The 25,182-nt window shown below is 35.6% G+C and overlaps 1 non-coding gene across 1 annotated transcript; it reads left to right on the top strand.

Moving 5' to 3' along the window:
• Nucleotides 1-24,730: 24,730 nt before the first annotated feature.
• On the top strand, nucleotides 24,731-24,837 carry LOC127077401 (small nucleolar RNA R71). Its single transcript, XR_007787215.1, has one exon. It is a non-coding gene; the product is annotated as a small nucleolar RNA R71 (small nucleolar RNA).
• Nucleotides 24,838-25,182: the final 345 nt, after the last annotated feature.

Below are 25,182 nucleotides of genomic sequence, written 5' to 3'. Positions count from 1 at the left end.
GCAATTTTCAATGTTTATTAAGCATGTACCTGTAAAGCTCTTATGTTTCATGATGCAATATTTATCAAAAATTCGGACATCATTTTTGCAAACAAAACAGTAAAATGAAAGTGAACACAGAGGTGTACTGAATAACATGATTTTATTGATTGAGTGGCCTCTGAATAGGTATTTACATCAGGAAGCAATCCCTGGAAAGAGTTAATTGCACAACAGATAAAAACATAAATTAATCTAATGGCAATGTGAAATGGATTTCTATCGGGTTCCAATTCTGCTACGATTCGCATGTCTTCAAGATCCTCAGATGATCAGCTTTCCGAAAAAGGTGATTGGATTGTTTCCTATCCTTCGGAAGTTTCCGGTTATCGAAACGAGATGATATTCAGAACTACTCAGAACGCAGCCATTCACTTAATCCCTAACTTTTGCCTGGATTGCCCTTTCGGGTTTTCAATCCACCGGGATACCCATTTTTGCCTAAGTTGCCCTTTCAGGTTTTCAACTTACCGGGTGTACAATCTTTTCATTTTTTAATCCCTAACTTTTCCCCGAACCTTTTTCATTTTCTTGGTTCGCCGGGATGCCCATTTTTTTGCCTGGACTATTCTTTTTATCATCCAGCGGGTCTATTTTATGTGTCGTACCCCAAATTTTGACCACCATGCATATGTTTTCTAGTGCCACCTTATTTCTTATAAATGAAATTGCAGAATTGGTAAGAAAGCATGGGTAGGGAGAGTTATCACATGGTCCCGAGTTCGAGTCCCAATTTTCATTTTATTTTAAGCACATTCTCATTTTCGTTACTTTATCTTTTCTTTATAAAAAATAATAACAATAATAATAAGTAAATTGCATTTTTTTTAATTATTTTTTAATTATTTTTTAATTTTTTAAAATTAAGTACTATTTTATGCATTTAAAAAAAACAAGAGAAAATATAAAAAAAAGTATATGGTAGGAATATAATTTATAAACAAGGTCAAAAATAGAAATCAAATTTGATTAACATATTATTCTTTGGAGTCAATAATATTTTTAATGAACACAATGATTTTTTCTCCTTTTCACGTTTTACCTTCAATCATATCATCTTAAAATCAATTTTTTTTACCTTTTTATTTTTATTTTATTTTTTGAAAAAATAAAATAAAATTTTATCATTTATTATTTTAATTTTGCAAATTTTTTTATTTTAGCATTATTATATTATTCATTTTAATATATTTTTAATCTAAAAAAAAATAATAATAAAAATCAATCAAGAGAAAGTTCAAAATCTTTTCTTATTACTTTCTTAAGTTTATTTTATCATTTTTTTATCGCCCATTGTTATTAGTATTAATTTACTGTAATTATTATCATTTTAATATTATAATATTATTATTATTTAAGAGAAAAAAAAGGATCATGAGATTTTTCACGTCCGGTATCAGAAATTTCCAAAGTTTCAAAATATTCAAATCTCTCTTCAATAGGTGATTCAAAGCCAAGGGAAAAAATATTTCTTTCCAAAATAAAGAACAGACAACAATCAGACAATACCTTCGTCAGCATTGATACAGTGTTTCCAAATTTCAAATTCATTTAATCTGTCTCACATCAAAAATGAATTTTTTTTTATTATGATTACATATTTTTATTGGTTATTAAAGTTAAACAATTCATTAAGTATTAAAATTATATTATTGTTGGTGGCATTTTATTTTGAATGATTGAAATGTCGGACTTGAGTGTAAGAAGTTCCTTTTTTCTGTTTTTTGTTGTGCTTTAGCTTTATTTCCATTATATTTAAGAAAAAGAAAAAATAATATTTCTATTTTGAATTTCTAGTTTTTGTTTTTTATTAAACTTTTTTTAATTATTATATTATTTATTTTAATGCATTTTTTAGTCCAAAAAAGAGTCAAAAATCACACACACAATAAGTAATTTTGGAAATAATCAATTTATTTGATTATTTTGATTAATTATTTGAGGCATAATTAATTTATTTCTCATTTTGTCAATCAGATTGTTAAAATTAGGGAAAAAATTAATATTTTGTTATCTTACTATTATTATAAAAAAAAAGTTAAAAAGAGTTTATTTTTAAGAATAATTTTTGTATTATTTTAAAATTTTCTTATGTTGTATATCACTTTTAGTAACTTTTCTTAATTGAAATGTCATGAAAAGCAAATATGTTTTTCTTTTACACAAAATAAAATAAAAAATTTAGTTCTAGAAAAAAAAAATTAAAAAATATTATTATGTTCTTATTATTATTATAACATTAATTTTTTTTTATACCTTTATTATTGGGGGTCCATCATTATAATAAATAATAATTTGTTAATTAATTTTATAAAAAAAATCAAGAGAGCAGCATATTAACATGCAATTTATAGCATAAAAAATTCAAATCAAAATCCATATCCTAAATCATTGAAACAGAGTTATCTCTTTCCAAAACAATATCCCAACAAATCACATTTTTCTTCAAATCCACATTCAATCCCATTCAAGAATTTCCCAAAATAAAATGGACAAAATTAAAACTTTTTATTACAATTTTATATCTATTTAATGTGAACTCCATCATAAAAGAAGGAGAAATCGTGAGAGTGAAAAGAAAAAAAAAGAGAAGGTGAACTCCATCATAAAAGAAGGAGAAATCGTGAGAGTGAAAAGAAAAAAAAGAGAAGGGATCGGTAGTTCACAAAATACATATCATTTCTGTCGGCACCTATTTGCAAAAGGGAAAGATCAGTTCAAAGACAAAAGAAAAGGGAAGAAGGAAAAGATCGAATCAAACACGTAAAAAGGGAGCGAGTTCAAAAGCTTAATAATTTGGTTCATCGGGATAGACCTCGATCCCGTAGGTTGGTTCTTTTTTTCACACCTTAATATATATATATTTTGTTATTATAATTACTTCGAAACTTTGTTTAACATTTTTTATGAGTTAAGTATATTTGTATATAACTTACATTAGCTTTTATAATTATTTCAACTAATTATTAAAATATGTGAAAGTTTGAAAAGCCTTGTATTGTATCTATAAGGAATACTAAATCATAAGGAATATTAAAATATGTGAAAGTTTGAAAAGCCTTGTACGCACTATGTACCTGACAAGATATTTTTTCATTTTTTAATCATAAATAATATAAAATTATATGGATGATTAAGGGATAAAAACGAGGGATAAAAACGAGGGATAAAAACGAGGGATAAAAACAAGGGATAAAAACGAGGGATAAAACACAAGGGATAAAAACAAGGGATAAAAACACAAGGGATAAAACACAAGGGATAAAAAAGAAAAGACAAAAACAAGCGATACATCAAGGGACAAACATGTATAAAATTCTATAACAATTTCAAGGATAAAAAACAAGGGATAAAAAACAAGGGATAAAAAGAAGGGATAAAGTTAAGGGATACAAATATGGGATAAAACATTATCTAAAAGCCTAGGATTTTCAAGGAATAAAATCAGGGATAAAATCGAAATAAAAGAGGTTATATCTAATATTCTACTATAATCACTAATTTATTTTCTTAAATAAATTAAATATTTTCTTTACAAACAATCATGAGATAAAATCAAATTCAACACACTTCAAACTATAAGTCCTCTGCCCTAGTGCATCGAGGCATTTTTCCAAAATCAATTACTTCTCTGCCCCCGATGCGCGAGAACTTTTAAGGGATAAAAACAACAAACAAACATTTTTTAGACGAACTACGAGGCTCTGATCCTTCAATAAATTTGAGGGTACGTAGGCATAGAGTTGTAAGACTCTAGCGAGTATAATAATAAAAAACATTTCTTAGGGATGCTCTTACTATAATAATAAAACATTTTTGTAAATAAATAAATAATAAACAATTGATAAATATTAAAGCAAACTTTCCTTAGAAACACACTAACCCTCGAACTAAAGGAGGATCCCATTGAGTACAATGGAGGTAAGAGGCGCCTAACACCTTCCCCTTACTTAACCGACTCCCGAACCCAGTATCTCACCTTTAATTTATAGGTTTTATCATTATTTCCCTGTTCCTTAGGAACGAATAAAGGATGGTGGCGACTCTGTCATTTTTCCAGCCGCGACAGCTGGCGACTCTGCTGGGGAGTGCTTATACTTTCCCTAAAGAGAGTCCATCCTAACCTTGGGTTTGAGGGTTGTGTTTGTTTCTATGTGTATTTGCTTTACTTTATTTATGTTTATTTATTTATTTATTCACTTTATTCTTTATTATATTATTATGTCTGTCATATCATATTGATTGGGATTTTTAAAGGTGTGAAGCCAAAACCCGGGCTTGAGAAAAAATATAAGCTTAAGTAAGGGTGACCTTATGTTATCAACCTGCAAAGGTCGTTACTTAGGTCCCGCCTAGAGGAGATTTATCCCGAAGGATTACCGTAGGAAGGCTTGCTCCTTCTCATGGTAAAACAAGGGTATAATCCATGACTCTAGGACTATTATCTTACCCAAAGCTTTATATCCTACTAGTGAGGGGATTGGGTAGTCAAAGCCTAGATTTGACATATCATAAGGAATCTACCCTTAACTAGGTCATGCTTGCATATTATCTTACATATCTCGAAACTGTTTGGGTTTCCCATGCCAATTATTATCCCTATCTATAAGGAACCTTCTTAAACAAGGTGTCCTTATATTCGACATTATCCTTAAACCCATATGTGGGTTCTATATCCATCACAATCTCTAAACCCATGTGGGTTCTCTTATCTGTCATTATCCTAATGTGACACTTGCATTGCATCTAAAAGAAAACCTTTTAGCATACCTTCAAAGTAAAAAATTAAAAAATATTTTTGCATACCCACGCATTTTCGCGCATTTGCATACCCACGCATTTTCGTGCATTTGCATACATACATATACATTTGCATATCCTTTCTGCTTTCGCCCCTATCCAGCTAGCAAGTCTCCCGATGCTCTCAAATGAACTTGCCACATGTCTCAAGAAGATCAAGTACCATTTAGGAGAGAAGGTAACCCTTTTCCTTGCAAGCCACCGGCCTATCCAATGCTTTAAGTACAATGAACCTGGAGGATGTCACCGTAACAAGGTCTGGAATAATATCTTCTTCAGCAACAACCATATGCGCCTCATTAATCACAACAAAGGAAGCTTGGAAGGAAATTAGATCATATACTAATATCTCATGACTTAATCAGAGGTGCCCTAGTAGGACTACAACCGAATGATCTCTCTCCTCGTCTATACCCTTAAAGTCATTGTGAGAATTCCCGATGTGAGCATAAAGTACAAGACCTACAATTGACTTTCAAAGAAGGAGTCCCGTTGGTGAATGGTTACCCTTACTTTAACAAAGTGCAAGGACATCAAAAAAAGCATCCCCTAAAGACAATGGATCAACAATGAAGCTCATCCCTGGAATCAATAGACTTTATCATTGCTAGTTGTAATTTCTTTTTTGCTAAGGGTTGTTTGTATTTAAAATTTGTACTCTTTAAAAAGTAATTTTAATAAAACGAGCATGCATATTTTTGAATCAATCCATTCATTTACACTCTCTTCTATGCCATCACTTGCTAAAAAATCAAAATTTACCATTTCACTTTTACCTCTTAATAAACTTAAGAGGAGAATGATGTAATAAATAACTGAATTTGCTGAGTATGCTTTTAATAGTAAGACATGGCTGACGATGTAAGGCATTGTTTTGCTTTCTCAAACACTGGAGAAATAAGGAGTTAATCCATAGTCAACCCCCTCGAGCCAGAAGTTGGTGTTTCTTTTTCAATTCATAAAAACCCTTAATATTAACCAGGGGCAGGGTAGTTTCAATTGAGTCAATGATGCATTCTAGTCTCAAGAGAACCATTCCATAATCACATCAGTAAGAGGTTTAAGCAACATCTTCCTTACACCATTCAACATTGAGGAAGCAATGAGGACAAAGCTCCCAATAGCTAACAAGGCAGTCACAACATTCGAAATATAAAAAAAAAAGAGCATATGAATTATTCCAAAAGAGCTCGCTAAGTAAAAAAAAAGGAAATAACCAGAATTTTTTTTACTTAGGCAAAAGTTAGGGCATCGTGTTTAGAAAAAATCTCGCTAAGTCAAAAACTAAAAAGGAGTTGACTTAGGCAAAAGTTAGGGCTTCCCGATGGACCACAATTCAAAAGAATTGGTCCATGCAAAAATAGGGAGTAAAAAAACGGAAACAAGCTTGTAAGTGAAAGTAAGTGACTGCCACCTCAAGAATCTCATAAGTACTTGAATCATTACATCTACTTCCATCATTATCTATCAAAATTCTCTTGCAGACTAAATGCATTTGTTGAATTAATTGGATTTAGGAATGAAGATCATCAAGGAGAAGGGGTGGGATAAAATTAAAATTTGAGCCTTATATCTTTTGTTTCATAAACCGTGACCCAGGCCACGTTATAACATTTAAAAGTCCTAATTGAAGCTAGGTTCACTATGAAAACATACTCGGTAAAATCGTTACACTAACTCCAAATGTTTGTTAAATCATTTATAACCATCTGGTTTTATCACATTTTCACATCTTCATTTGTGCCAACCTCGTGGCCAGATATCATCTGTATACACCACATCCATTTTCCATAACAATTTTCGATTTCAAAAACTGGCATGAGCATGATGCTAGAATTACTTTTCAAAAAGAACATTTTTTCACAAATCAACACTTAGCACCAAGGAAATATCAACAATGGTCTGATCAAGGGCACACCATTTCGAGACATTCCTGACTAGGGGAAAGTCACCTAAGGATCTTTCCAATTAGGGGGAAAATCCTTATGATCCTCGGGGCACATCATCTGAAGATCCTACTGATTAGAGGCGAAACATTTCAATATTTGACACATCTATGTCAAATAACATCCATGACCCTCATAATCAGAGACATACCTTTCAAGACTCTCATACTGGGGCATACCAACTCAGGGGCATAAAGTGGTCAATCACTCCAAAAAGTCATCTATCCGGGGCATACTCAAAGGTTCAAGTATTGTGGCAATTCATATAAAGGTCATATCACAACATTGTGAGATCCAAGTTCCTTCTCAGTGTACTCCTCCAAACCCTAATGATCAAGGACATAATTTTCAAGATTCATTAACTGGGGAAGTCCGTATCAAAGTCATACTACATCATGATGGGATCCAAGTTCCTTTTCAGGAAATACCCTTCAAGCCTTTATCAATCTGGGACAGACCACCATAAGTCTTGATCAAAAGAGACCACTTCAAAAGAATAATTCTTCTGGGGCAATATCATTCTAAGGGTCGGTTAGTCAAGGACGGATCTCTCCAAGGCTAAAATTACGGCATGACGTCTCAAGTGCAGGGTATGGCTAAGTCGCTTCAAATTCATATTGACATGAATTTCTTCAAAGACCTAACAGACAAGGGCAACTATGGGATACTGCAGGGACAATCCCTCTCAATACTTTCAAGATGCATGTACCAGATCTATCATATATCAACAATCGTCAAGTTTCAAACGGGTATCGGGAAGCCATGCTAGCGTAACACCGTACCACCTTTTGACAAAATAACTTGGTTACACAAACAGCCTTTTTAATCCCTAACAGTCCACGACCCACCACAGGGGCACTTGTGGAAACATTTAAATCATTGTCATGCATTAATCATGTCGCTACGCTCTAGCGTCAAACCATTCATATCATCTCATTCATATAGCACATTCCCATATCATGAATCTAACATCTATGAAAGCCTAATCTTACTTGGCACCTATATCCTAAAAGCCCAACCTCATTTGACATTCACCCTAAAAGCCCAACTTTGATTGGCATCTCACAAAAGCCCAACCTTGCTTGGCACTCAATATCTACAAATGGCCCAATCTTCAGCGGTGCAGCCCGAGACTAATACATCATGTGCATTAATACATCATATCACACGTAGCATATCCATTAATGTGGATCATTATACCAAACAAACACTAAACATGCATAAATGACACAGCATAACATGCATACATAACATAGATACATAACACAGACTGAGACTCAGGACTCATCATGAGAGTCTAGATATCCCCAGCTAATCGGGGATAGGTCTCGGTCCAAGCTTCTCCCGAGCTCTTTTTTCATTGGACACCCAATGGGTTAGTCTTAAGGACAATTCCCCCGCAAGTATCCTTGGAACTCATTCTCCAAGCAGAAAATACTTAGCAGCATTGTCCCTAGTATGCCCTAATGGTATACAATTCCTTCACCAGATCCTTGCAGGGATTTCTTAGGGCTTTCTCCAACACCTGCGCTCCTTAGGGAACCTCGCCTGGAAGCATATTCCCTAGTAGACAGTCATCTTACGTGACACCAGTCTTCCCCATTAGAGACATCGAGTTCTTTTGTCAATCTCCTTTTATTCACGTCTTCTCAGAGAACTCCTCAATAAGAGTTCTATTACCATTGTCACTTTGGTTCTTACACCACCGTTCACTTTGGTTCTTACACTATTGCCACTCAGTCACTTCGGCTCTTACACCGTTGTCATGTACTCACTTTGGGTTTTGCGTCGTTTTCATCCAGTCATTTTGGTTTTTACACTATTTATCAATTCATTTGTACGGTTTCTTATACCGTTTGTCATTTCAGTTTACGGTTCTTCTACCGTTGTTGCTTCTTTTAGTTCTTATACCAGTATCACTACTCTCGGGGTTTTACAACAATGATAATTTATTTAGCATTGTTTCTTATATTGAGGATGATTAAATTCTCAATCCCCAGATATACAAGTACAATTCCCAAGCAAGAATGCTTATTGGGTTTCCCCAATAAGTAACCATTTCCACAGAGCCTTTTCAGTAAAGGACTTTCCCAACAAACTCACTGACCGTGAGTCATCAAAGGAATATATCCATTAGTCTGTCATCCTGAATGATCATTATCAACTATTGAGCGGGTCTTCACCTCTCACATCTCCAGCTTATTAACCTATCCCATACAAGGGATGCATTCCATCAAATACACCAGGGTTTATCAAAGGGTTATACCGGAGTTTTTCAAGGGGTTCCACCAAGGGTTTCATAAAAGAGTTTTTACCAAGAGTTCCATTAGGGGTTTCATCAGAAGTATAAAGGATTTTCATCAAGGGATATTTTCAAAGGAATTTTAGCAAAGGGGTTCAATCAAGGGGTTTTCGTCAGAGCATTATCCACAGGGTTCCACCAAGGGTTCACCAGGGGTTCACCAAGAAGTTTCAATAAAATATTACTATCAAGGGGTTTCATCATGGATTTATCAAAGGGTTTCACCGGAATTTTCTATCAAAGGGTTCCACTAGAATTTTATCAAGGGATTTTATCAAAAGGGTTTTGTCAAGGGATTTTATCAAAAAGGGTTTATCAGGAATGTCATTGAAAGATCCCATAAAGGGGTTCTTCCAGAATTTTACCAAGGGGATTTCATCTAGAGTGATTGGGGTATCAGTAGAGTACTACCCGATTCTCATAAAATGATCAGATGATCATAGGAATCGTATGCAAGTTTCATCCAGAAGGGTTAAATTTGATCAAAAAAGGTTTCATCAAGAGGTTTCGTCAAAGGTTCCATTAAGGGTTTCATTAGGGATTTCATCATATTTTTATCAGAGGGGTTTCACCAGGGTTTTATCAAAGGGTTCCGCCAGGGTTTCACCGTGGGTTTCACTAAGGATTTCATCGGGGGTTTCATCAAAGAATTCTATCAAGGGGTTCTATCAAGAGTTTCATCAAGGGATGTCATCAAAATGGTTTTATCAACGGTTTCATATAGGGATTATATCCGAAGTTTCATCAAATGGTTCCATCAAGGGGGTCTACCAGAACTTTATCAAGGGGTTTCACGAAAGTATCACCAAAGGGGTCTCGGCCAGAGTGATTGTGGTATCACTAAAGTCCTAACCAACTTCAGGGACATGATCAGATGGTCATAGGAATCATAGGCAAGTTTCACCCATAGAGGATGAAACTGATCATCAGGGATTAATCAAGGGGTTCCATCAGGAATATGTCAAAGGGTTTATCAATATAAAGGGTCCTATCAAGGGATTATGTAAATGGATGTTATCACGGGGTTTATCAAGGATTTTATCAAGGGGTTTATCAAGGATTTTACCAAGGGGTTTGTCAAGGATTTTTATCAAGGGGTTTATCAAGATTTTCTGTCAAGGGATTTTATCAAGGGGTTCCATTATGAGTGATCAATGTATCACTAGGGTCCTACACGATTTCGAACCATGAAAATCATATGCAACTCTCACCCGAAGGGGTTGAGACTAATTATCAGGGGTTTCACTAGGGGTTCCAACAAGTGTTTCGTTGAGAGATATTCTCGGGTGTTTAACTCAGGTTTTTCATCAGAATTTATCAGAGGGGTTTTATCAGGTCTCTATTTAGGGTTTTATCGAAGGGATTCTACTAAGGTTACATCAAACAACAACCGGAGGATCGTCAATCTCCTGCCTAATTCCGGTAATATGAACGTACGAGCTTGGAAATCATCATAGGTTTCACCCATACGGGATGAAATTAACCAACAAGGTATCACTAAGGTTCAACCGTAGGATGGTTTGGATGCTAACGGAGCCAAGGATTATTCAGTCCTTACTCATTCCCAGGGCCTGCTAACTCTGTGGTCAAAATTAGGTTTCCTCTCTATATTTAATCATCTTCTCCCCGAGAAGATGAAGACTCATCGTCATCATCATCTCGATCTGGAGCTGATTAAATAGGGGCAGCTGTCGTACCCCAAATTTTGACCACCATGCATATGTTTTCTAGTGTCACCTGATTTCGAATAAATGAAACTGCAGAATTGGTAAGAGAGCATGGGTAGGGAGAGTTATCACATGGTCTCGAGTTCGAGTCCCAACTTTCATTTTATTTTAAGCACATTCTCATTTTCGTTACTTTATGTTTTCTTTATAAAAAATAATAACAATAATAATAAGTAAATTGCATTTTTTTATAATTATTTTTTAATTTTTTAAAATTAAGTACTATTTTATGCATTTAAAAAAAACAAGAGAAAATATAAAAAAAAGTATATGGTAGTAATATCATTTATAAACAAGGTCAAAAATAGAAATCAAATTTGATTAACATATTATTCTTTGGAGTCAATTATATTTTTAATGAACACAATGATTTTTTCTCCTTTTCACGTTTTACCTTCAATCATATCATCTTAAAATCAAATTTTATTACCTTTTTATTTTTATTTTATTTTTTGAAAAAATAAAATAAAATTTTATCATTTATTATTTTAATTTTTCAAATTTTTTTAATTTAGCATTATTATATTATTCATTTTAACATATTTTTAATCTAAAAAAATAAATAATAATAAAAATCAATCAAGAGAAAGTTCAAAATCTTTTCTTATTACTTTCTTAAGTTTATTTTATCATTTTTTTATCGCCCATTGTTATTAGTATTAATTTACTGTAATTATTATCACTTTAATATTATAATATTATTATTATTTAAGAGAAAAAAAAGGATCATGAGATTTTTCACGTACTATTTCTCACTCCGGTATCAGAAATTTCCAAAGTTCCAAAACATTCAAATCTCTCTTCAATAGGTGATTCAAAGCCAAGGGAAAAAATATTTCTTTCCAAAATAAAGAACAGACAACAATCAGACAATACCTTCGTCAGCATTGATACAATGTATCCAAATTTCAAATTCATTTAATCTGTCTCACATCAAAAATGAAATTTTTTATTATGATTACATATTTTTATTGGTTATTAAAGTTAAACAATTCATTAAGTATTAAAATTATATTATTGTTGGTGGCATTTTATTTTGACTGATTGACATGTCGGACTTGAGTGTAAGGAGTTCCTTTTTTTTGTTTTTTGTTGTGCTTTACCTTTATTTCCATTATACTTAAGAAAAAGAAAAAATAATATTTCTATTTTGAATTTCTAGTTTTTGTTTTTTATTAAACTTTTTTTAATTATTATATTATTTATTTTAATGCATTTTTTAGTCCAAAAAAGAGTCAAAAATCACACACACAATAAAAAAAAATCTTAATTAGATTGAATTTTTATTTTTTAGCTCTTTTTCACATCTTGAGGAACAATAAGTAATTTTGGAAATAATCAATTTATTTGATTATTTTGATTAATTATTTGAGGCATAATTAATTTATTTCTCATTTTGTCAATCAGATTGTTAAAATTAGGGAAAAAATTAATATTTTTTTATCTTACTATTATTATAAAAAAAAAAAAGTTAAAAAGAGTTTATTTTTAAGAATAATTTTTGTATTATTTTAAAATTTTCTTATGTTGTATATCACTTTTAGTAACTTTTCTTAATTGAAATGTCATGAAAAGCAAATCTGTTTTTCTTTTACACAAAATAAAAAAAAACAAATTTAGTTCTAGAAAAAAAAAATTAAAAATATTATTATGTTCTTATTATTATTATAACATTAATTTTTTTTTATACCTTTATTATTGGTGGTCCATCATTATAATAAATAATAATTTGTTAATTAATTTTATAAAAAAAGCAAGAGAGCAGCATATTAACATGCAATTTATAGCATAAAAAATTCAAATAAAAATCCATATCCTAAATCATTGAAACAGAGTTATCTCTTTCCAAAACAATATCCCAACAAATCACATTTTTCTTCAAATCCACATTCAATCCTATTCAAGAATTTCCCAAAATAAAATGGACAAAATTAAAACTTTTAATCACAATTTTAAATCTATTTAATGTGAACTCCATTATAAAAGAAGGAGAAATCGTGAGAGTGAAAGAAAAAAAAAAGAGAGAGAAGGGATCGGTAATTCACAAAATACATATCATTTCTGTCGGCACCTATTCGCAAAAGGGAAAGATCAGTTCAAAGACAAAAGAAAAGGGAAGAAGGAAAAGATCGAATCAAACACGTAAAAAGGGAGAGAGTTCAAAAGCTTAATAATTTGGTTCATCGGGATAGACCTCGATCCCGTAGGTTGGTTCTTTTTTTCACACCTTAATATATATATTTTGTTATTATAATTGCTTCGAAACTTTGTTTAACATTTTTTATGAGTTAAGTATATTTGTATATAACTTACATTAGCTTTTATAATTATTTCAACTAATTATTAAAATATGTGAAAATTTGAAAAGCCTTGTATTGTATCTATAAGGAATACTAAATCATACCCCAGTAGGTAACACTCGGTTTGTACGCACTATGTACCTGACAAGATATTTTTTCATTTTTTAATCATAAATAATATAAAATTATATGGATGATTAAGGGATAAAAACGAGGGATAAAAACGAGGGATAAAAATGAGGGATAAAAACGAGGGATAAATCAAGGACAAACATGTATAAAATTCCATAACAATTTCAAGGCATAAAAACAAGGCATAAAAACAAGGCATAAAAACAAGGGATAAAAACAAGGGATAAAAACAAAGGGATAAAAACACAAGGGATAAAACACAAGGGATAAAAAAGAAAAGACAAAAACAAGTGATACATTCAAGGAATAAAAACAAGGGATAAAAAACAAGGGATAAAAAGAAGGGATAAAGTTAAGGGATACAAATATGGGATAAAACATTATCTAAAAGCCTAGGATTTTTAAGGAATAAAATCAAGGATAAAATCGGAATAAAAGAGGTTATATCTACTATTCTACTATAATCACTAATTTATTTTCTTAAATAAATTAAATATTGTCTTTACAAACAATCATGATATAAAATCAAATTCAACACACTTCAAACTATAAGTCCTCTGCCCTAGTGCATCGAGGCATTTTTCCAAAATCAATTACTTCTCTGCCCCCGATGCGCGAGAACCTTTAAGGGATAAAAACAACAAACAAACATTTTTAGGACGAACTACGAGGCTCTAATCCTTCAATAAATTTGAGGGTACGTAGGCATAGAGTTGTAAGACTCTAGCGAGTATAATAATCAAAAACATTTCTTAGGGATGCTCTTACTATAATAATAAAACATTTTTGTAAATAAATAAATAATTAAACAATTGATAAATATTAAAGCAAACTTTCCTTAGAAACACACTAACCCTCGAACTAAAGGAGGATCCCATTGAGTACAATGGAGGTAAGAGGCGCCTAACACCTTCCCCTTACTTAACCGACTCCCGAACCCAGTATCTCACCTTTAATTTATAGGTTTTATCATTATTTCCCTGTTCCTTAGGAACGAATAAAGGATGGTGGCGACTCTGTCATTTTGCAGCTGCGACATTATGCGAAGTATTTTTTAACTGCGTCTGAGTTCACATGGGAAGTGAAGTTTTAACCATCCATAGTTGCAAGCATTAAGGCTCCACCATCAAAAACCTTGGTGATAATATACAGTCCATCATAGTTAGGAGTCCACTTGCCCCTGTGATCTGTCTGAGGAGGAAGGATCCTTTTCAACACCAAATCTCTGACTTGGAAGCATCGAGGACGCACTTTCTGATCAAAGGCTCTCTTCATCTGACTTTGATACAACTGCCTATGACAAATGGCTGCCATTCGCTTCTCTTCGATAAGACTCAACTCATTGAACCTTGTCCGAACCCATTCAGCTTCGTCTAACTTGACATCAACATGACTCTTAGAGAAGGAATCTCCACTTCAACAGGTAGGACTGCTTCCATACCATACATAAGGGAATAAGGGGTTGCCCCGGTCGATGTACGTACTGAAGTACTGTACCCATGTAAGGCGAAGGGTAGCATCTCATGCCGATCTCTGTACGTAACGACCATCTTCTACACAGTCTTCTTTATGTTCTTATTTGCTGCCTCAACAACACCGTTCATCTTAGGACGATAAGGGGAAGAGTTGTGATGTTGAATGTTGAAGTTCTTGCACAACTCTTTCATCATTTTGTTTTTGAGATTAGAACCATTATCAGTAATGATTCTTTCGGGAATCCCATAACGATAAATGATTTCTTTCTTGATGAATCGGGCAACCACATGTCTGGTGACCTTTGCAAATGACGCTGCTTCGACCCACTTGGTGGCGGGCTCCACCACCCTCTTTTGTTCATGTGGCGGGCACCACACATTCAGGTGATGGGCGCCACAAGCCCATTTAGTGCGGTGGCCCATTATCTCTATTTTTCTCCATTTTCTTCTCTTTTTCTTTCCTTTTTGCTATTTTCCACTTTGCTTGCTAGTAAACCTTTTATTCGATAAATACCAACAATGAATATAAAATACTGCGTAATAATAAGTGTTAATCAAGTAAAAAGCAATGTATATGAAGCCAAAAATATGATACATTTTTGCGTTATCAAACTCCCTCATACTTAAATCTTTGGTTGTCCTCAAGCAAATGTTGTGTATATGAATAAAAAGTTTTATAAAATCTTTGCAGCATACAGTATCAAGACTCGTAAAAGACACAATTGCATTTCGATACTTATTCTAGTCTACAAACTTTACTTTGGTCAAAAATTGCATTATCAGGTACTCACTTCCATACTAAGGGTATCGTGGGAACACATAGTCACAATATTGCAACCATAAGTCTCCCTCCTATACAAACCAATCCGAATCATGTTTTCATGCCTAAGCCTACCTTACTAAACCTTCTTTTTATCCTTTTTCATTCTGGCGCAATCACATTAAGCCCGTTATCCTTTCACATTCATAGCAAGATAATCTGTTAGTGACTATGATCTCATCATTATTTATTTATTTCTTTTTCGCACTTTGGCTCAAATGATAGTTAAAGATGGTTATACCGTTGGGCTACATGACCGGGCGAGGTTCACCTAACTTAGAAGGAACAACATTTTTCATACATTTCGTCAATCTTTTTCTCTTTTAAGCCTGAGATCATACACTTATTTGCATCGACTACTTGCGTAGTGTGTGCATATGATGGTGTTGACTTCTAGATAAACTACTTAAGGAATATTAAATGATAGAATTTAAGGCTATGGCATGTCAAGTACTCAAATCGATCTTATACTTGGGAGATTTAAGGTGTTAAAACGATACCGATCTTATAAAGTTTTTCCAAATCTCTACAATTCAACCTCAATTTTATTTATAGGTTAGAATTTTCAAAAGATGTACTGTATCTCTAAGTCTAAATTTTTGCAAAAAAAATTGTATGGCTTAAGCGAATAGGAGAATTAGTAAATAATGGAAACCACGCATAAAGACTCGACAACACATTGATATTTAACTCGACTGACACTTTAACAAAAAATAACAAAAGGAAATAAAAATAATTTAAATCTACCTAGAAAGCGATAAATAAAAGCGATAAAGCTTCTTCCCCCATACTTAATCTTGCATTGTCCCCAATGCAATGACATAAGATAGGAGAGAAAGGTAGAACCTGGGTATCTTGCTACTGGCACCTTCTTCCATGTGTACGTGCACGTCCATCGTTTCCTGGCTGGTGAGACGGCGTATAGTCTTGTAGGTCCTCCACACGCATTGTCAATGTTGTCATTTCATCGATCAAGCCAGACATGTTCTGTTCGGTTCTGAAAGCGTAGTCGTGCTGATCATGTTGCATTTGGCGAAGGATTTACATCATTTCAGTTTGCTGAGCTTCCATGTTTTGGATTTGTAGGTCGCGCTGAGCTCCTAATTCGCCACGCCTCAGCAGTTCAGCATAGATCTCATCAAGGGTGGATGGTGCCACATTTCTTCTTCTGGGTCTTTGGCTGGAGGATGTACTTGCAACATTTTTAGATGACATGTGTGTGGTGTGTGGGTCAGTAGCGGGAGCAGTTTTCTCTGGAATGTGATCCTCATCGGTATCCCCGCCAGCAACTACATTCTCAAGAATGTGCACGGGGACTTGGTTGGGCACCGAATCATTAATATAACAATAATCTTCTGAGTTACGCACATCTGTGCGATTTGAATTTGGGAGGATGAAATCTTGTAAGACATTATTTGTAATTATTAAATTAAACTTACCGTCTCCCCTTCGTTTTACTAATTTCATGCTCCTTTCCATTTCTATGTCAATGGCATGATGTGGGAGCGGGGTTAACCTGAAGAATTTTTCTTCGAGTCCTAGGATTTTGGCTATGGAGGTTATTAAACCTCCAAAAATAATCGGCCCTCTCTTCGCATTGACAATGGCCTACATGTGAGATAGTATAAAAGGGACGGTATTCACCTTTTGTGGCAAAAATGTGGCGAACAAATAAAAGAGTTCTTTTTCGTTCACCTTGTTAGAATTTGCTCGGCCAAAAATGGTGGATGCCAATATTTGGCGTAAATATCGAATAGTCGGGTTGTGAATTAGAGTGACTATGTTTCCCTCAAAATTATGGGTTACTATACCGATTATTGTCCTCCCAAGTGGTTGGAAGGCGCGTTGCCAACCCTCAGTATTTGAGACCTCACTTACTACGCCATCCCCATGGGGGAAATGTAGCAGGTCCTCTAGTTAGGAAAATGTAAGGGCATATTCATCGTTGAATAAACAAAACTGGACAGTCCCATTGGAGCAGTTTGTGTTGGGTGTGGGACTAAAAATTAACGAACTTAGAAATTCTAGTGTTAATTGAGCATAGACAAGGTCCTTAAGAGATAGGAAATAATTTAAATTTGAAGTTTCTAGCATATAGTTAACACTGTCTAGAATTCCTAAGGCAAATAAACAGGGTTCATCGGCGTACCTTGTTGATTCGATCTTTCTTGCGCTTAGAGACGTGTACGTCTCTTCCCGTAACTCACCTGGTTCGCCGTTTCTGAACACTATTTCGTATTCCCTCATCTGTGCCATGATGAATTTTACACTTCTTGTGTAATATGGTAAGAATAGATCAAGAGAGAGGAGAATTATGCTTATGAGAGGTGTGGTTTGGTGAGGTTATGTTGGTGGTTTATATAGAGGTGATGGTGGTTGGAAATCTATTGATGAAATAAATTTCATTTACGGTCTTCAATGCCTCGATCAAAGAAATTGAAAATGGTTGGAAAGGCTTTAATACATTGTCTAGCATGCAAGGGACTAAGCAATTAAGGAATTTGATGTGACAAATAGTACAACAGCGTGCACGTGAACGGAAATGTAGTGGCTGACGCCACTTTTTATGCTCGTGGCGGGCGCCACTAGGGACTTGTGGCGGGCGCCACAGTCTTCACATGGGTGCCACAGCCTGTGTGTGGCAGGCGCCACATGCAGTGTGGTTTGTTCCCATGTGTGGACCTCTTTATTGCTTTGACCATAACTTTCATTTGGATTTTAATTTACCGGCAATATAGTTTAATAATTAGTTATAAGAAAACCAACATAATATATAGGTAGGAATGAGAAACGAGATATGGTAAAATGACATTAAAACGCAAAATTGAAAAATAAAAGAATGGGGTAGACGGGAAAAGATGATATAATTCATCTACTGGAAAAAAGAAATGAAGTAATTAAATAAATTCCCAATGTGTAAAAACAACAATAAAATTCCAAACAAGAAAATAAAATAAATGTCAGTGAATCGGTAATATTCAAATAAATTAGCCATTACGGCGACTGCTGGTAGGACGAGCAAACGAGTAGAAGTGCTGGTAAATATGATCCAGGTTCTCTATCACTACATCCATAAATTCGTGGAATTCCACACGCAAGGTGCTTAGCTTGCCTCTCAGATTGGCGACGTCTGTCTGAACAACTTCGATGGCAGCAACATGATCGGTGAGAGGTGCAGCAGGTATAACTGAGGCGTGTGATTCAGCGTCAGAGAGATAAGTGTCATAATGGTCGTAGATTTAGGGTGTCTCTGGAGGAGAAGGTGGTGCATCTGGTGGTCCATCCAAATCATAGATCCAGTTGTTCCTATCATGTACACTCGTCATATGGTCTAGCAGGGTAAACATGTGTACTATTTGGCTATTAATTAGGAATTCAAACACATTCGAACCTAGGTTCCTAATGATACCTGTGTTGACATAAAATCGGATGTTCATAGTTCGTATAACCCTGACGAGAGTGGGTATTTTAGTCCCATGGCATTTGCTATCATGGCCACTAAGCGTCCTACTGAGATTGGTCCATGGTCTTCCTGTGCTATACGGTACAAATTAGCTATCATGAATGTAGTGGTGTTAACAGGTCAGGCCTGCGATGCGCAATACATTATAAAGAGTTCGTCTTTAGACACTAAGGTTCTGTTATGTTCCTTTCCAAATAAGGTGTGAGCTAGGATCTTATGAAAGTAATGAATGGCAGGGTTATAGATGTTCTCTGAATGCATAAGGTTCGGCTCGGGATGGTCGTTTCCTGTGATGCTACCTCAAAAGAGATCTAATTGATGGTCTACAAGCCTGTCTTCCTGGGTAATGGTAAAGGTATCATGACCATTAGGGCGTCCTAGGAGTTCAACCATTTCTCTATGGGTGTAGCGGTAATCATTATCGAACAACCTAAAGGTGATGAGGCCTTTGTTAAATCCCATACCATGGTTTGGCAGGTAAACTAGGGAGCTTAGGAATTCTAAAGTCAACCTACTGTAGGAACTAAATTTTCGTTTGATGGCAAAGGTGTCCCAGCCTAGTTGGTTAATTAGGAACATAACACTGTCTCTTATACCTAATTTGGTCATGGTGCGTCCATCTGGGTATAAAGTTAGTGCCATTTCTCTCTGAGCCAGAGCCTCAAAACGTCTCCTTTGAGCTCTGCCTCTGAAGACTATATCCATGTAATCTACTTGTTGCATTGTGATGGTCAGTAGCTAGATAAAATCAAGTAGATAACAATATTAAGTCAGTAATGGTCAAAAATAAAGAAAGGTACCGATTTACTTTATGAGAAATAAGAAAGAAAGAAAGAATGAAAAATAAGCAGTAGTAATAATTATAAATTTGAATAATTAAATTAAATAGTTAAAGATAGAGTGTAGGTTGTCTCCCACCAAGCGCTTTGTTTATTGTCGTAAGCTCGACAAAAATAAGATAGATGTTATTCTTGTGAATGAGAGGGAAGCTCTACAAGCTTTAGATTTGCAATGAAATCATTGTTGTCAATGTTGTGGTAATGTTTCAAACATTGGCTGTTTACTATGAATGGTTTGCTTGTTTTTCCCTTTATCTCTATCGCTCCATTTGGAAAGATATTGGTAACTTCAAAGGGACCGGACCACCTAGAATGAAGTTTACCGGGAAAGAGTCTGAGGCGGGAGTTAAACAGAAGTACTTTGTCGCCTTTCTTAAACTTTTTCCTTAATATGCAATTGTCGTGCCATTTTTTTAGTTCTTTCTTTATAGATTTGGGCATTCTCATACGCATCTAGTCTAAGTTCTTCTAGTTCATGGATATCTAATATTCTTTTTTCTCCTGCGACAGTATAATTGAGATTAAGGGTCTTAATGGCCCAATATGCTTTATGTTCTAATTCTACCGGAAGATGACATGATTTTCCATAAACTAGCTTAAAAGGTGTGGTTCCTATTGGGGTCTTATAAGCTGTCCTATATGCCCACAGGGCTTCGTGTAATTTTGAGGACCAATCTTTCCTAAATGTGGCAATCGTCTTTTCTAAGATTTGTTTAATTTCTCGGTTTGAAACTTCTACTTGCCCACTCGTCTGTGGGTGATAGGGTGTTGTTACGCGGTGCCGGACTCCATATTTCAGTAATAGCTTTTCAAAAATCCTTGAAATGAAATGGGAGCCACCATCACTGATGACAAGTCTCGGCACTCCGAATATAGGGAAGATTATACGCTTAAAGAGTCTAATTACCACTCGCGTGTCATTCATTGGAGCGACTATGGCCTCAATCCATTTTGATACGTAATCGATCACAACAAGGATATACTTGTTACCAAAAGAAGATGGGAATGGTCCCATAAAATCGATTCCCCAAACATCAAAGATTTCTACTTCCAAAATGCCTTTGAGTGGCATTTCGTCGCGTCTAGATATGTTGCCAGTGCATTGATACCGGTCGTAATTTGTGATTGTGATGTGGACATCTTTCCATAGAGTGGGCCAAAAGAGGCCGACTTGCAAGATCTTAGTGCAAGTCTTCGAGGTGCTTGCATGTCTTCATAGGGAGCAGAATGACAGTGGGAGATTGTGTTTTCTACCTCATCTTCGGGGAGACATCGACAGAAAATGTTGTCGGCGCCTCTCTTAAAAAGCAGAGGATCATCCTAATAGTACTGTTTAAGATCGTGGAATAATTTTTTCTTTTATTGGTAAGTCAAGTCTGGTGGAAGCACCCCAGCTGCTAAGTAGTTGACGAAGTCAACGGACCATGGCAGTGTGGTTTTAGTGTAAATTGCTTCCACTACCTCGTTTGTTTTGGTATCCTTATAGGTTAACGCATATTTAGCTGTATTACTTTCCAGTTGGGCTATGAGTCTTTCGTATGGGAAATCATCGTTTATAGGCACTCGTTCAGGTTCAATACCATCCATTCTTGACAAGTGATCGGCCACGACATTTCCAGTTCCCCTTTTATCCTTGATTTCTAGGTCAAACTCTTGTAATAGTAAGATCCGCCTTAGGAGTCTTGGTTTGGCGTCCTTTTTGTTTAACAGGTACCTAATTGCAGCATGGTCGGTATAGATGATTATCTTTGCTCCTACTAGGTAGGAACGAAATTTATCCAGAGCGAACACTACGGCTAAAAGTTCCTTTTCTGTGGTGGAGTAGTTCATCTGTGCAGGGTCTAGGGTTCTACTTGCATAGTATATTGCATGAAGTTTCTTATCCCTTCTTTGTCCTAAGACTGCGCCTACAACATAGTCACTAGAGTCACACATGATTTCAAAGGGTAATCTCCAATCGGGCGGTTGAATGATAGGTGCGGTAATAAGAATTGTTTTCAGTTGTTCAAACGCCACTAGCCATTTGTCATCAAAGATGAATTCGGTAGAAACCTTTAATGAATCGCCGGTAGAAACCGACGTGTCCTAAAAAGCTTCGTATTTCTCTTACGGTTTTCAGAGGCTGAAGGTTTTCTATAACTTCTATGTTGGCCTTGTCGACTTCAATCCCCTTATCGGATACTATGTGTCCGAGTACGATCCCTTGTCGGACCATGAAATGGCATTTTTCCCAGTTTAGCACGAGGTTCACTTTTACGCATCTTTTAAGTACCATTTCAAGATTCGATAAACAACCTTCAAAGCTCTGACCACATACAGAGAAATCGTCCATGAAGACTTCCATGATGTCATCTATAAAATCAGCAAAAATTGACATTATGCATCTTTGGAATGTTACGGGAGTGTTACACACTCCGAATGGCATTCGTCGGTAGGCGAATGTACCATAGGGACATGTGAAGGTCGTTTTCTCTTGGTCGTCAGGATGAACAGGAATTTGGAAAAGTCCCAAATAACCGTCTAAGTAGAAAAAGTGAGAATGCTTAGCCAATCATTCAAGCATTTGATCGATAAACGGTAAAGGAAAATGATCCTTCAGAGTGGCTTTGCTTAATTTTCTATAATCAATACACATTTTACTTCCAATAACCACTCTTTTTGCTATAGATTCTCCTTTTTCATTCTTAACAACTGTGACGCCTCCCTTCTTCGGTATGACATGTACCGGGATAACCCATTGACTATCGGATATCGAGTAGATAATACCTGCTTCTAACAGCTTTTTCAGTTCTTTCTTTACTACATCACTCAGAATGGGATTTATCCTTCTTTGGTGTTCTCTAGAGGTCTTACTGTCTTCCTCTAGCATTATGTGATGCATGCAATGGAAGGGCTTATTCCTTTTAGATCTGAGATATTGTGGCCTAAAGCAGTTGGATATTTTCTCAAAACGTGTAGGAGCTTTTCGGTCTCTATCTGCCCTAAGTCTGCATTGACTATTACAGGTCACTCAAGTTCAGTGTCTAGGAATTCATACCTTAGATTTTTAGGTAGCGTCTTAAGTTCTAGGGTTGGTTTCTTTGGGCAAGGCATATGATCGGGCGTTAGTGCTAGGCATTCGCTTAGGCTGTCATCTTGGTATTCCTTACTCCAATTTTCATCTTTAAAACTAGGAGGCCTTGGAATTTTCAGTATTTCGGAGTATGATGTTTGTTCATTTTCCATTTCTCTTATACATTCATCGACGACATCTAGTAGACAACAGGTATCGTCTATAGCTGGTGCCTTTAGGAATTGCGTCAAAATGAATTCGACTTTTTCCTCACCAACTTTGAAGGTTAGCTTGCCTTTCTTAACATCTATAATAGCCCCAACTATAGCTAGCAATTGTCTTCCTAATATGATAGGGATGTTGGAATCCTCTTTTATATACATGATTATAAAATCAGTAGGAATATAGAATTGTCCTATGTGTACCGGAACATTTTCTAACATACCTACGGGAAATTTAACAGAACGATCTGCAAGTTGAATGGACATCCTCGTAGGTCTTAGTTCTCCCATTTTTAGCCTTTCGCATATGGACAAGGGCATTAATCTAATACTGGCTCCTAAGTGGCATAGTGCTTTGTCTATGAAAAACTTTCCGATTACACGGGGTATGGAGAAACTACCTGGGTCTTTCAACTTAGGAGGCATATTGTTTTGTATTATGGCGCTACACTCAGCAGTAAGTGTAACGGTTTCGTTATCCTCTATATTCTTCTTGTTATATAAGATTTATTTGAGAAACTTAGCATATGAGGGCATTTGAGTGATGGCTTCTGTAAAGGGTGTTGTGATATTCAATTGTTTTAGAAGCTCTACGAATTTTTTAAATTGCCCTACATTTTTAGATTTAACAAGTCTTTGAGGATAAGGGATATGGGGTTTATACGATGGTGGAGGCACATAAGGTTCTTCTTTCTCTACGACCTCCTCGTTTTTATCTTCCTCTTGATCGTCTTCCTTCTCAGTTTCCTTACCAGGGTCTTGGTGCATGGATGGGTTTTGAATTCTAGGGTCGGTCGGTCCGTCTAGTTCTGTCCCACTTCGTAGTATAATAGCATTTGCATGACCTTTCGGGTTTGGTTGCGGCTGTCCCAGAAATGTTCTTGCAGGAGAAGCAGTAGGTGCTTGTTGTTGAGCCACTTGCGAAATTTGTGTTTCCAACATTTTATTATGGGTGGATAACGCGTCTACCTTGTTTGCTAACTGCTTGATTTGCTCACTAGTGTGTATGTTTTGATTTAGGAAATCCTTATTTGTTTGGGCTTGGGTAGCTATGAAGTTTTCCATCATTATTTCTAGGTTTGATTTCCTAGGAGCATTTTGATTATTTGTGGCAGCTTTATGATATCCTGGCGGTACAACAGGTGCTTGGTTAGGTGCATACAATGCATTATTGTTTTTGTATGAAAAGCTAGGATGGTTCTTCCAACCTGGGTTATAGGTGTTTGAGTAAGGGTTTCCATGAGCATAGTTCACCGTTGACATTCTGGGGCAGCATGCCCTAGAACTCCGCATATCTCGCAGTTTGGTGCTACGGAAGCCACAGTGGTTGCGGGTGTTATGGTCAAGTTATCTATCTTTTGAGTAAGAACGTCTACCTTGGAGTTGACATGGTCAAGACTGCTTAATTTGTACATGCCGCCTTTTGTTGGAGGTTTCTCTACGGAGACTCTTTCGCTTCCCCACTGGTAATGATTCTGGACCATACTTTCGATAAGTTGATAGGCCTTATTATAGGGTTTATCCATCAGTGCGCCACCTGCGGTGGCGTTTATTGTCAATCTTGTGTTGTACAATAGACCGTTGTAAAAGGTATGGATGACCAACCGTTCTTCTAGACCATGATGTGGACAAAGCCCCATCATGTCTTTGTATCTCTCCCAAGCTTCAAAAAGTGATTCATTATCTTTTTCGTTAAACCCGTTTATTTGGGCTCTTAGCATAGCCGTCTTACTAGGTGGGGAATATCGGGCTAAGAAAACTTTCTTCAACTCGTTCCACATAGTGACAAAGTTGGATGGTAAAGATTGGAGCTAAGCTCTAGCTCTATCTCTTAATGAGAATGGGAAAAGACGTAGCCTTATAGCTTCTGGGCTGACACCATTTGCTTTCACTGTGTCTGCGTATTGTAAAAACACTGACAAATGTAGGTTCGGGTCCTCTGTGGGACTACCTGAAAATTGGTTTTGTTGTACGACTGACAACAACGAAGGTTTTAACTCGAAATTATTTTCCTCAATGGCAGGGGCAGCGATGCTGTTATGCGGTTCATCCTACGAAGGGATTGC

The sequence above is a fragment of the Lathyrus oleraceus genome, chromosome 4, assembly GCF_024323335.1.
Source record: "Lathyrus oleraceus cultivar Zhongwan6 chromosome 4, CAAS_Psat_ZW6_1.0, whole genome shotgun sequence".
Taxonomy (NCBI): Eukaryota; Viridiplantae; Streptophyta; class Magnoliopsida; order Fabales; family Fabaceae; genus Lathyrus; species Lathyrus oleraceus.
The sequence above is the reverse complement of the archived record's forward strand: the minus strand, read 5'-3'. Positions and strand labels throughout refer to the sequence as shown.